Below are 14,139 nucleotides of genomic sequence, written 5' to 3'. Positions count from 1 at the left end.
AAGATGTTTTTTAAGTAGTTGAAGGTAAAGATAAATGTATTTGCAACTGAATTTAAATAAGGTAACTGATTACAGGAGGAAATACAGATATTAAAATGTGAAATGTGGAGGAATTCGTGTAGGAAAAATACTGGTATAAAGAAGAAGAGATGAAGAACGCTATGAAATTGGAAAATGTTCATAAGGAAACAGGAATCCCATATTCCAATTTATACACATAGGCAGGCTTGGAAGAATGAAGTTCACTGTTGAAATTTACTATGTTGTCATGAAGAATGACAAGTGGGAAAAAAGCAACAGAAGAAAAAAGATTGGTCTGAGCACAGAAGAAGAAAGCTTCCATGCTGAAGGCAGGATGAACCTATTTAAATAACTTGATAGAATTTCTGGGTGAGAACTTCTCCCCTCAATACTTTATGTGAAATTAAACACCAGTCTTTAATTTTTAAAGAGGAATTTTAGGCAATGGACAGGTGAATCACTGCAGTTTCAGAATAATTCATTTAGTGAAGTGTTTTCCATTTTTTACTTACTACAGTTTTCCATTGCTGAAATTCAGAAACATTGTTAAAATGTACTTGCTTCACCTATTAAATGTTGATCTTATCTCAGCAGATTAGACAATAAGTGAAAACTATTAGGGTTTTACTTAATAGTTAATTTATTAGCAGAAAGAACTTCTTAAATTTTAAGTGTATACATAGTCATCTACATTACTTTCGCAATGTTTGGTCATTATCTAAGGACCCCTATAGTTAATAATCTCGGAACCCATGTTCATGAAAGCTATAGAAAATTGTTGAAAAGACCTTAAAAATTTAATACAAACCTGAAAGCTAGTATTTTAAACAAGCAAGAAAATACCTTTACTATATCATCCTATGATAAACATGCACAGAAATTTCCACAAAAATCAAATGTAATTTACAGTTTGTTCTGCTGTAAAAAAAAGTGAAGAAAAGCCCAAATACATTCCTACATTTTAACTTAGAATTTATCTGTATCTTTCTTTAGTGCCCACAAAAATGATGTAGAAGAAACCACACATGCAGAGGATGATGATTTAACACCTGGGATTGTCAGAAAAAATATCCTGCCATTTACAATCAAATTTAGCCTGTGTATTATGGTGAAATGCTGTAAGAAAAAAAACAAAAGAGCTGTCATCACATCTAATGGCTTGCTTACATTCAGAATCCCCTCTGGAATAATAATTACATCAATGTATCCTTACTGATGTGTCTCTGCTTTGCCTGCTCCCACTGTTGCGCCTGCACTGTTAAATGTTACCTATGATTTACACCAGGCGTCTATACTGCTTTGTGCTGCATTGGTGGCTGCATATTTCCATATGGATGGGTATCCCGTGGCTTCTGGCACTGCTCCCAGACCCTGCTGAATTCCAGGCCATTTTCACACTGGATTGTGAGGTATATTCAGGAAGCCAGGGGAATTGTGGGGATGGGAATCAATTGCTTGTAATTGAGTTCTGCTATGTGTCATGACTCACTTGGCTGATCAAACAGTATGCCCACAATTTATATATACCCAAGCATATACCCCTGGGTGAATTTTCCCCATAAGCTTTGTGTGTGGATAGGAGTATCGTAACTGAATACCTGATCTTAGCTATTGATAGAAATCTTTCAGGCTCTTCATTAGCTATTAGGAAGTTGTAAAGCAAGCTTCCTCAGTAAGAGCAGGAAAACCAATGGAATCAGTAATTTCTATTGTGCTGAAATAACATCTGTATCTGTTTGAAAATCTTGGATTTTTTTTAATGCCTTATTGAAAAATGTAGACTAGCTTTGGGCTAGTAATGGCATTCATCCTTAATGATAAACAACTATTATTTTTATTGCTATTTCTTTTTTTTCTGTGGTATTACCTAGAAATCTTTCTTTCTATGGTGTTATAATATCTATCTCCTTCCTTTTGACACCTTAGTATTACAATATAGGTGTTGGATGTTACTCACATTTTTACCATTATGCTGTTCTATTTTGAGAATGCGAATTCCAAGAACCAGGGAGAGAACAATACTGCAAAGGATTACAGTCACCACAGAAACAGGTTGTTTTTTGTCCATTAGCTAAATAAACTGGCCTTGAGGAACTCACACTTGCATGTTCCTGGTTTTATTCCTGGTAGGAGGATGGAGCTTGGCATTTCTAACACTTCAGGAACTCATAAAAAATATCAAGGCAGAGGGCATGTGAGGAATCTGCTGGGAATTGTTCCTGGCATATCTTATGTTTTTCTCCATTATAATACAGTACCAAAACAAGTCATCTGTGCTATACCAGGATTCATATGTAACTTGATAACAGGCCTCTAGTCAGACAACATCATCTGGTAAAATTTGTCTTCAGCCACAGATGCCACAGAGGGAATATTTTATATTGGTAACTTCAGCAAGAGCAAGGAAACAGCGACCCTGTATAGTCCGGGCATTATATGATACATCTCTTTTGATTTGGGCTTCACATCTCTCAGTCTGTAATTGCTTTCTGCTTTTGGTTTGGGGATGATCCAGGTTACATAAAGACTGTTTGACTGGAAAGATTTGGATGATCTCCCAGTGGCTGAAACGTAATCTGTGTGAAATGACAGAAAACAATTTCCTGCCCCTTACCCCCACCGTCCCCAACTTTTTCATCAAACCAAGTAAACTTCTTGCTTCATTGGTTTCCATGCTTGTGTCTGTCAGTCACAATTGATTCAGAGTGACTAATCATAGCAATGAAATGGCTTCCCAGCACCTTTGCGGCACTCAGTGATTCAACATCCACCACCATTCTGTGAAAACTTTCACCAGATTCACTGTAGAATTTTCTTTTTTTAGCCAGAAAAGGGATTTTAATGCATCTGCACTTCTGTCTGCTTCATTTACTGCAGTGTTCACTGTAACAGGTCACCACTGCAAAGCATGTTTCCCAGGCAAGGAAGCTGTTTTCTGATCTCTGCTGCAACATCTAAGAAGGCTTCTCTTTTTTCACCAGTGGCTAGTAGGACAATATTTTACCCTTAGCTTCTATGCCTGATCCCATAGACTTTAACAGACGTTTTGAATGCATGGCACTATAAGCAGACACGCCTCCTGTTGATAGATTAACAGTTTCAAATCCAGCAATCCCTAATCGCTTTTCCAGACAGCAACGCTTATCCGAGGTAAAACACAGCTGTACAGAGTAATCTATGAAGCAGTCAGTGATACTGTTTCATACTAAATCCATTTGCAGGCAGTTTGCTCCTGGTTCACTAGTGCCACAATTTCCATGCTAACATGTTTGTCCTTGTGGTCTTGTCATTGTTTATGTCAAATCAATGGGACCAAACACCCAGTTTGTATATTTCTTTAACTACAGTGTTCAAGTGAAATGCTGTATTTCAAGTTTATGGGAATGTTTATGTATTTCTGTTGCGAAAGTGCTGTTGAAAAGCTGCTTAAACAAGCTGTGAAACTTAAAGGTGTGTAGCACTTTAGGTAGGTAGAAGGGGAAAGCTCTAGATTTGATAAAGCTTTTCTGCAGATATAACACTAATGTTGCTTTTCTTCTGACGCAGTTCACAGTCCACTGCCAAACATTGCATCAAGCTGCATGAAAAGTTGAGAGTTTATTTCATAGCAAAAGAAGGCAAATAACAGCTTGTTCCAGTGTATGTTTTCTTTTTTTCTTCAAACTGAATTTACTGAATACAAATACCAAAGTGTTATCATTTTGATTTTGCAAGAGGACCATTACTGTTCTGCTGTGACCTAATGCAGAAATACTGCCTCACATTTGTCTGCACTATTTCTTCTCTTCATGATGACATAGTCCATGGAGGGAGTGGGGGGAATAATGAGTTCTCTTTCCTGCTGGTGCTGACTTCATTGCCTTTCATTGAAGCCAATATTTGAAAAATGTTACAGTTAGGAAAATGTTCATGTTGATTATTATGAGGTAATTTTAAGTAGTCTTCATATTTACAAGCTTCACTTTCATCCTACACACTCAGGTTGTATCTGTATTCCTTCTCACTTTAATTTATTTGACCCTTTCTGAAACAGGCTTCAAAAAATCTCTGTCTCCTATAGAAGCATCGTGAAAATTAATTAATAATGTAAAACAGTCAGGATCTATGGCAATGAGCAGCATAGAACCAAGAAATGAAATTCTGTGGTTCATGGAAAAAAAAAATCGGAAGTTAGCTTTATCCTACTGCAATTTAGGGGAAAAAAAATCTTTTGTTGAAAGAAATCTTTGAAAAAAAAAAATTGAAAGTGTTCTTTCTGCCAATATGTAACAATATGTGTCATTCTGAAAATATAAAAACATCACAAAATAATCAAAATGCTTTAAAAACATGCCTTCCCTCCCTCCCTCCCTCCCTCCTTCCTTCCTTCCTTCCTTCCCTTCCTTCCCTTCCTTCCTTCCTTCCCTTCCTTCCCTTCCTTCCCTTCCTTCCCTTCCTTTCCTTCCTTCCCTTCCTTTCCTTTCCTTCCTCCCACCCTCCCTTCCCTTGCCTTCCTTCCTTCCCTTGCCTTCCATCCTTCCCTTGCCTTCCTTTCTTCCCTTGCCTTCCTGCCTGCCTTCCTGCCTCCCTCCCTCCCTCCCTTAATTCCTTACTTTTCCTCTTATTTTTAAAATGAATTTTCTTTGTGTTGGAAGCCTGATGTAGAAAGTTTTCACTTTGACAAAAAGGTTCTTTTTTTATTGGAAGACTTTCAACTGCTTCTGCCCAGAAGGAAGTTAATAAATTTTTAGGGCAGTGCTTGTGTAGTGTGCCATAAATAAAGCTCCAGGCAAGAGAGTGAACTGTAAGTATTGAACAAATAACTGCTTATTAATTTTAAAGCAACCATCTGCTTTAATGGGCAAGATCCTGTGGAAAAAAAACATGAACCTATCTTTAATTCCTGTAAAGGACTGAACAATGTAAACATTGTGCAGAATTCATGATAGAATTTTCTAACCTTTAAGAGCTTTTCTTTATAACCTTAACATTATTTTAATAGAAATCTTCTGCATAAAGCATATATCTATATTTATTCACATTCCACTGTATCTTTACTGAGGAAGGGATTTAGAGCTTCATGTATTGTTAAAGAGACAACTGTACCTGCACTGTATATATCCCTAATAGTTACCCAGCGTTATTTAGTCTTCTGATGATATTTTCAGACAGCTGCCCAAAATTGTTCCAAAAATCTCCTAACTAAGTATAAAAAAACCTTCAAGTTATAACTATGCCAAAGAGTCAGAAGGTTCCCTGTTAGTCATTGGGTCCAGTGTATGCCCTGATCCTGTGTCTCTTCTTCCAGATGTGAGCTAGGCAGACATAGGTTCCCAGGAGGGAGCTCCAGCTGAATTCCTACTTAGGACAGGGTGGGAACCATAACATGGTGTGCCATGAGGCATACCCACCTTTTGCCACAGTCGTCCAGTCTATCATTAAGTATATGTATAGACATACAGGTAGACATGTCTTCATGTTTGTGTACATGTATGTATACCCACACATATATTTTTATGCGCAATGTGTAGTCTGCTTTCCTAAAGGAGTGGGCTTATGTGCTGCAATTGCCAATTTGTCCTTTTTTTTTTTTCTACAAAAAATTACTACACAGGGGTAGTAATCTTAAGGAGTTATGCATTTGCATTTCACAACTACTGGAGGCTAACTTTTGGTAAACTCTTAAACTAAGCCTCTACTTTGACAGGCATTTTCATTTTAAGCAGATGTTAGCTGACAATATCGCTGAAAGCATTCCTTCCCTCCCTACATTGGAACTAGCAGTGAAGTAGAGCAGGAAACCAAGTCAACTGAAAACAAAGGGTCAAAAAATGGTCAAAAGTACATTAGTGCTTACATGGGCACATGTGAAGAAGGCAGTAGCAACGGAAGTCCTGCTTTATCGGGCAGCAGGGCCACCTGATGCTGGTCAGAAAAACTGTTGCAGGACAACCCCAGGAGAGTGCTTCAGTCCAAACTCAGCAATGAACTTCTCTAGTTCGCCTGCTGAGTGGCTGGTCATCAGGGACATACCCCATAGCTTCAGCTGCAGAGCTCTGGTGATGTATGTCAGAGATGGCAGCTAGGACATGGGGTGTGAGGGAGGAGATCAGGAAATGGGTGTAGACAATATGGACACAAATTATAGGAAACCATGCTTTGCTAGCTTTGCTGCTGTTAGAACAGCATGTTGCCCGTCAGCTTAGGCCACTGTACAACCAGAGATGTATAGGGGGAAAAAAGCAGGCAATAGACTTATACCATATTTATGTTTTCCTACTATTTTGTTGCTTATTGTAGCTTATCCCTTTTGTCTGATATGGTATTAAATATTCATCTCTAGTTCCCAAGATCACCCTTAGACTTATTTGAAACAAATATGATCCCATTTCAGCAAAGACATTTCCTGTCTTGGTTGGAACCAAGATGTCTCTCATTCATTTCTATACTTAAGGAGGATTGAAGTGAATATATTGTGAAGTGTTATTATTTTAAATGTAATGACCTTTAACAAATCTAATTCTGCAATATGTGCAGCAAAATCAGATCCATAAAAAGACAAAAATATGTGTGTGAGAAGGCAGGAAAAGCAGTGTATTTACTATGTATATGTGTAATTTCGAAGGACATCATAATGCAGGAGATCTATGTGTATCTTGCTTATAAGAGGCATTGTAGAAGAGAAAGCTCATATAGTAGTTAAAGATGTGTGCAGGAGTAATGGGCTCAAAACAATGCATCTTGAGGAGTCCTATATGAATATTTTGCACATCATTCACCAGATGGTGGCTGTATCTCTTCATCAAGTGGTTTCATAAAATCTTCTGTGTGTGCTTTATGTTAGTTGAGGTTTGGGTTGGTAGGTTGTTCATTTTTTATTATTATTTATACTTAGCTATTTCTAACAGCATGTTATTCTAGTAACTAATAGATTTAGAAGTGATGAAATTTTTCCTGCTACTAAAATTAATCTTTTTTTTTGCAGCAAAAGTATCTCTTAGAAATTGTTTTCTACTAGACTTAGATTAATATATAAAAAATGGGAGGACTATTCCACAATTCTTATTGAACTGCTCATTCTTTACTACCTTGACACTGAGCATCAAGCTTTGATTAAATCTACATGGATATCTGCATGTGATATTTTGGAAAAGCTGGGTGGTTTGTGTGGCCTATCCTTGCATGAATCAAATAGCTGTCCCTGAAAACAGAGACAGCTCACTCCTGTTTCCCTGTGCTAAGCAAATTTTCTGTCTGCCACATTTTTGTCACGAGCAATGTCATGTTGATGTTAGTTGTTAACACAGTAGCTGATCTTAAGATGGCATATAGAAGGTGGGAAATTTCTTTTTACAAAAATAGTGACAGCCTTATATTGATTTAATCGGAGCATCTTTGATCTCTACAATTATCATGCAGTGTGGGAAACTGGATCCATTAATGAACCAGGAGTTCTCAGATGCCCTTGAAAAAGAAGAATTTCTTAAAGACTCTGCTCCATGTTGCCATATGATTTTTGAACAAGCTTAATTTCACTAGTGAAAAATGCAAGAAGGTTGAATTAGTGAAAAATCGTGGATATGGCAAGAATTAATAGAGGCAGCTCTTCATAGCCAACTATCTGAAAGACTGCATAATTTATGCTAACTTCTAACCTCCAGTAAATAGCGCAGAATCTGCATGGATTGAAGCTGCAGGGTGAAACAAGGAAATGTCTTGCATTTGGACTGTTCCCCCGATCCCTGTACCTCTCAACCCTGACTGTGACATGTTTTAGCAGATCACGGGATCTCTCAGGACATGAACACAGTCATAATGAAAGATGCTAATTGCCTCTGTATGATCTGGATAAATCTTTCTTTGGAGTATGATGTTGAGACTAAACTTTCAGCCATAATGTTAATGACTGCAGCAAGTGTCTGCTGGTGAGAAAATGCACAACTGGTTGTCCTGATCTGCATGTGGGTCCTGCTTCAAAGCAATGTTGTCCAAGCTACTTTGTACCAGTGACTCAAAGGCACATCACTGCAGGAACAACAAAGGTAAGAAAACAAAATCAAAAGAAACAACAAACCTCCTCAAACACCATCACAGTGTTTTAATTTCAAAAAACAGCAAATAAAAAGAAAAAAAGGAATCTTGCTTAAATAAAGTTAAAAGGAGCAGCAAAAGAACATGTGTAAATAAATAAAATCCAATAAAATCTAAGCCATTTTGAGTAAGGAGTGATTTAAAAGGTAAAAACACTATTCAAAGTAACTATATATCATTGCAGGAATGATATATTCTCATGCAAAGAATGAATCATTCATCATTCAAAGACTGAATGATGTTCCTCTCCAAATAAGGAACTGTAGAAGAACATAAAATATGGCAAATACAAAAATGCAGTCAGATAAAGAAAAATAAATTTGAGTAGTGACTTGCTTGAGAACTCATAAATTCAATTTAATAAATAAACCCTTTGGAAACATTTTATGGAGGAAGTTTCCAAGAAACTGTTGGCTGCAAGGCTCATAAATGGGCAAAGTGTAAATGGTGTCCTTATAGACCACTTATCCTGGAGATGACCAAACAAATGAACTCTTGACATTTGTGTTCACCATGGAGGAGCTGAAAAAGTTTGGTTGGCACAAAGGAAACCGTCCTGATGGGAATTGGTTCAAGAATCAGTGTCATATTGAAACATTTGTAGAAGAAATTTGAATAGAGCAAAAATGAATTGCTCTTCACAGATAACCAAGGCATTACCTCACCTTAGATCCCTAGAAGAATTTGAGCATGAAATATGTAACCATTAATTGTTTCAAACTGCCAGAAGAATGTGCAAATGTGAGAGAGTAAGTCTGGGCAAGATCTGTGGAATTGCAGAAAATAGTGTTTGGTGCCTGTTCTGAACAGGCTGAGAGAGGCTTTCATAAAGAGCAAAAGCAGAAGATGTGGTCAGACATGGGAAATCTATCATTTTCTAAAGGTATCAGAAAGGAACTTGGGTAGGTAATGTGGAATTTCCAAAAAGACTGTTGTTAAATGCCATCACCAAAGGCACTTGAAGATGGAGGATGATGGCAGTCATCTGATAGATAAATAATGATTAAAAGATTAGAAGTTGAAAGTTGAAATCAATCACCGGTTTTCAGTTCTTCCGGTTGCTTAGTGTCGCAAGAGGTCACAAGGAGGGACCTCTTTCACGGTTTGCATAAATATCTGTCCACAAATAACTGAGAAAATGGAGAGATGACAAAACATAATATGACAAAACATGGTATGACAAATCCTATTGATGATACCAACCCATTTAAAGCTGCAGAAGATCTTCTGGAGGACTTCATAGCACTGTGCACATGGTGCCTGAGTGTGGTGTCCTGCACTCTCTGGTGTGCAGCAGAGTGCACAGTAGCACATTTCAAATGTCGAATTAGTGCACTGAGGAGGCTAATGAATGATAGAGAGCATGCTGCCCCTCATCAGTCCACCAAAAAGTGGCTTGCGCTCTACAGACTCTTCAGTACTCTTCTAGAGAGGCATCATGACATGCTAAGGATGTTTGCTTTTTAAAGAAATAAAAATGCATAATAATGGGGAAAGTAATTGATTGTGAAGGATACCTGAGGTTTTTATACTAATCTGTGTTGACTTTGTGAGGCCAAAAGATGATTTTGACCTTTGCAGAAAGGATCAGGAAAGAATACAACAAGGAATTGCAGCTGGAAGGGCTGGGAGCAAAGGGGAGAGAGATTGAAGGGAAAGTGGTTAGTTGGTAATAACGTGAAGATAGAAGAAATTTGACAGTTATACAGCATATTAGAGATTAAGAAAGACAAATAATAATGATTTTAGGTGAAATAAAGTGAAAGGATGCATTTAGTTAGATAGGTTCAAATAAAATGTCTATGCCTTAAAGACAGCCTGCTCCAGATGAGGAAATCCTGTCTCTGAACGAGTAATAAATGGTGGTTCTTCCTATTGGATCCGCTAACTTTCATCTCTGACTGTTTCATTCACATATATTCAAACACTTCCTTGAGAATGTAGATGAACTAAGAATTTGCATGTCTACATATTAAGATTTACTTCATAATATTCACAATAAGACTAGGGTGAATATTGCTATACACATTTTATAGATGATGAGTAACATTAAATTAAGGAGATAGGCCAGGCATGTCAAATGAGTAATAAAAGATAGGCTCTTAATCTGTGAGAGGCTCTTTGCAGTTTAACTAGAAAAGGAAAAAGCAGTCAGAACCTCAGCTCCAGATCATGGAATTGCTGTTATCAGTAGCAGGATGAAGAAACTGTTTTCTCAAGAGCTTTTCAGAATATGCCAGCTCTGAGACAGCTTGTAGATGAGGCAGCCTCACAAACTAACTAATGAAATAAAGGAAGATTCTGAGAGTTATTTAATCTATTAATAATACTTGCCATTACTGCAAGAGCACATTTTAATTTTTAATGGGATAGAGTAAGAGTAGATCTTCTCCTTGAACCTATGCAGGGGTGGAATTCTATTGCGCAGAAATAGGTGTCTGCATCTGAGCTTGTCACTGGTAAACCCCCGTAGAGTTGTTGAAGAGATACAAGTCCTTTAGGGCATGCTATTTATTTCATCCTAAACAAGACATTTTCATTAGAGGAATCATGCTGTAGTGTTTATTTCTTTATTGACTCTACAGGATGCTAAAGTAACCAGTTCATACCCAGCTTTCTGTGTTGCAGATATCCAGAGTTACTGGAAATTAATGTCATAGAATAGTTATGGTTGGAAAGGACCTTAAGCTCATCTAGTTCCAAACCCCCTGCCATGGGTAGGGACACCCCACACTAAAATCATTCTGTGTTATCTCACATACAGAAGGTGTTAGTCAACCTAAATCTTAAAACACCTTCCCAACAACTCCCCCTTCTTCCTGGGCTCAACTTTACTCCTGAATTCTCTAACTTCTACCCTCCAGGGGGCCAGGGGGATCTGGAGTGGGGGTTGTGGTCAGTTCATCACATGTTGTCTCTGATGCACCTTCCTCCTGTGGACCTCCATGTGCTGCAGAGGCACAGATGCCTCACCATGGACTTCTCCATGGGCTGCAGGGGAATCTCTGATCTGGTGCCTGGAGCACCTCCTCCCCTCCTTCTGCACTGACTTTGGTGTCTGCAGGGCTGTTTCTCCCACCCATTCCACTCCTGTCTCTCAGCTACTGTTGCAGTTTATGTTACCCACCCCAGAGGTGCTACCACCATCACAAATGGGCTCAGCCTTGGCCAGTGGTGGGTCTGTTTGGAGCTGGCTGTCATTGGCTCTATTGGGCACCGGGGAAGCTTCCAGTAGCTTCTCACAGAAGCCACCCCTGTACCCCACAAAAACCCCCACACTGTCGCCATGCAAACACATCTAGCTTCATTAAAAAGGCTGCTTAAGGAAATTTCTCTTGATAAGCAACAAAAGGAAAACAATTCTTAATTTTCAGAGTTGCATCTTCTCCTCACACCATTGCTCATTCTATTAGTGTTAAGGAAGCTTAGACGAAGAGTTAGATGCCTTGTGCTTAAGCATTGCTGTGCTGTGGTTGTTTTCTGACTGCTTGTCTGCAGGGATTGTTCACATTTTCTGTTAGTGAAAACCTGGCCACTGTGGATCCATGAGTCCATCTCACCTTTCACCTCACATTTCTACTCACTTTCTTATCTAGTGAAGGAAAGAGGTGTTATTTATTGTGTCAGCGAAAATGAAGTACATTTTGATCATATTGTGTTATTCTCACCTTTAAAAATGGATTTGTGATTGCTAAAGTATCAAACTAGAGCATGTTTATAATACAGAGATCTCTTTAGACAAACTAAAGTCTGAAAAGGAAGAGTCAGTCATTGTTACTGTATGTACGATGTACTTATGATTGGTTCACTTGAAGTACAGGTGAAGTTTTACATTTGTCCTCATTAATTGCACAGGCAATTGTAGTAGCTCCCAGGTCAGCTTTTCATGAGGCCACAGCAAATTCTGAACATAAAAATTTGCCTAGATATTCTTAATGCTTTTGTGCCTACACTTGAAATTTATATCACATGGCACAGCTGTCTCTGCAGTTTAAATAAACCTGTGGTACAGCTAAACCCTGATGTATTAGCATTTCTTCTTGTAGATACGGTAGGACAGTGAACTGCCATTTAGGAGGCTGAGGTTAAATCTTGGGTTTTTTGCAGTCTTCTCTGACTTTTGATAAGTAAGTTGCTTACAGAATCATGTACAAAAACTGAGATGTAGATGGTGCATTATTTATGTCCAGTGTAATATTTAGCCATCAAGATTGTTTCTTAGAAGAGAGAAATAGTTGCATGGCTAGTACCAGTGCAGATAATGGGATTTTTCAACAGGATGCCCAAATCACCAGTCTATAGGGTCTAAAACCACATTTGTTTGTCTAATGTTTGGAGATTATAGTGTATTTAAAACTGCTCAGTCCCCCACTCTAAGCTTTTAGAGCTACTAGTATTACTGGGCTTTCAACGAGGCGGACTCCTGTAACTATTGCAATGAAAATAACCTGAATGCCACTATTAGTAAATTAGTAAAATCCAGACATCTGCTTTCATTTACTCTAATCCTCAGAAAGTTTTAACATTAGATGATAAAGATAAGATTTCTGCTATGCACTGATACAGGGTACAGCATCACTTTCTCCACATTTCATGTCAGTTAAATGTCACAGACTCCCCCGTACACTGGCTGTAAACCAGTGATAACTCACCAGGGAAAGAAAACAAACCCAGAACTCCCACCCTCAAAAAAAGAAGCAGAAGAGTCTGTACAGAGAAGCATCGGCTTCCTAAGATAGCTGTGGGATTAGAAGCATGCTTATATCCAGTGGCAGGGAAATAGAAATATGGTCCATTCTGTTCTCCTCTTAATAACTGGTAATGCAATAATAAATACATAACAGTACTGATAATATCAGGAATACATGGCTGAGTGAAAATGAACAGTTTGAATAACTCAACTTCATTAGTGCAGCCTTATTCAGCGCTAAGCACTCTTCTCTCATCTGGTGCATCTTGGAGGTTCAAAACCCATTGATAGACATGTATTTCAAGTGAACCATTCTTTTCTAAAATACTCTGAAAACTTGAATGAAAGTAATTGTGTAAGCTGCTTGAAGATAGACTCAATAGGACGCATGTTACCATGTTCAATTGCTGCCATTTTTCTTTTTTCCCTTAATTATTTTTAAAAAAGAGAAGTATTCTACAATGTGCAGTAAATTGATAAAGGCAAGCACGGCATTCGTTGCAGGGCATTAAGCAAAGCAGGGAGCTGTAAGCCTTTTGATCCACATATCTGGCTTTACTGAAAAATGAGATAAAAATAAAGTAGAAGTAAACCAATGAAAGTTCTTAACAAATTCATATTTTCTGAGAGATTGAATACTTTGGTTTCTTCTTACAATAATTGGCTTCATAGCTCCACTGCACAATATAATATATGTGTAGGAGGAGAAGGTGGGGGTTTTAATTTGAATGTTACCATGCAAATATAGTGTGTGGCATGGCCTGTATACTGTTTGTAATGCTATATTAGTTGTGGGTTGTTGAGTTGTGTTGTCTTCAGTGACTATAAAGTTCACTTACAAAGTACAGCGACATTTTGTTAGTGCAAGCAAGGACATACAGTATGTGCTTTTAGGTAAAAGCTAAAATATCTCATTACCCAATGGAGACAGAGTTCATACTGAATATCAAAATGAAAAGCTACTTTGAAAAAAGAAGCAATGCCAAAAAAGAATTGATTTATGTGATGCCTAATTACAAAAAGCCATTACAGAAAAGTGATTTGGATAATATAGCTAGAGAAGAAACATTTTTTTCCCTTGTATTAGATAGAAAAGCAGATCCATTCTTGAATAGGAGTGAAAAGTAGAATAATGAAAATTTCAAATTTCAAATAAAAATCTAATAATCTGAAAAAATTCGGTTTACTAATTTGACATTTTTGTTCCAGTCTGAGCTTTAATGTGGTGATTCCTTTAAATTTACACTTCAAAGGAAAAATTTGCCTTGCATCAAAATGAACCTTTTGCTTTGCAGTCGTTAATACATACCATTTTGAGGATTTTGATCTTTTTTGTCAGCATTTTTATAAGGTAGGAA

This window comes from Pezoporus flaviventris, unplaced genomic scaffold, assembly GCF_033815535.1.
Source record: "Pezoporus flaviventris isolate CSIRO_AGI_PZ_B2104156 unplaced genomic scaffold, CSIRO_AGI_Pfla_v1 ptg000003l, whole genome shotgun sequence".
NCBI classification, from domain to species: Eukaryota; Metazoa; Chordata; class Aves; order Psittaciformes; family Psittacidae; genus Pezoporus; species Pezoporus flaviventris.
The sequence above is the reverse complement of the archived record's forward strand: the minus strand, read 5'-3'. Positions refer to the sequence as shown.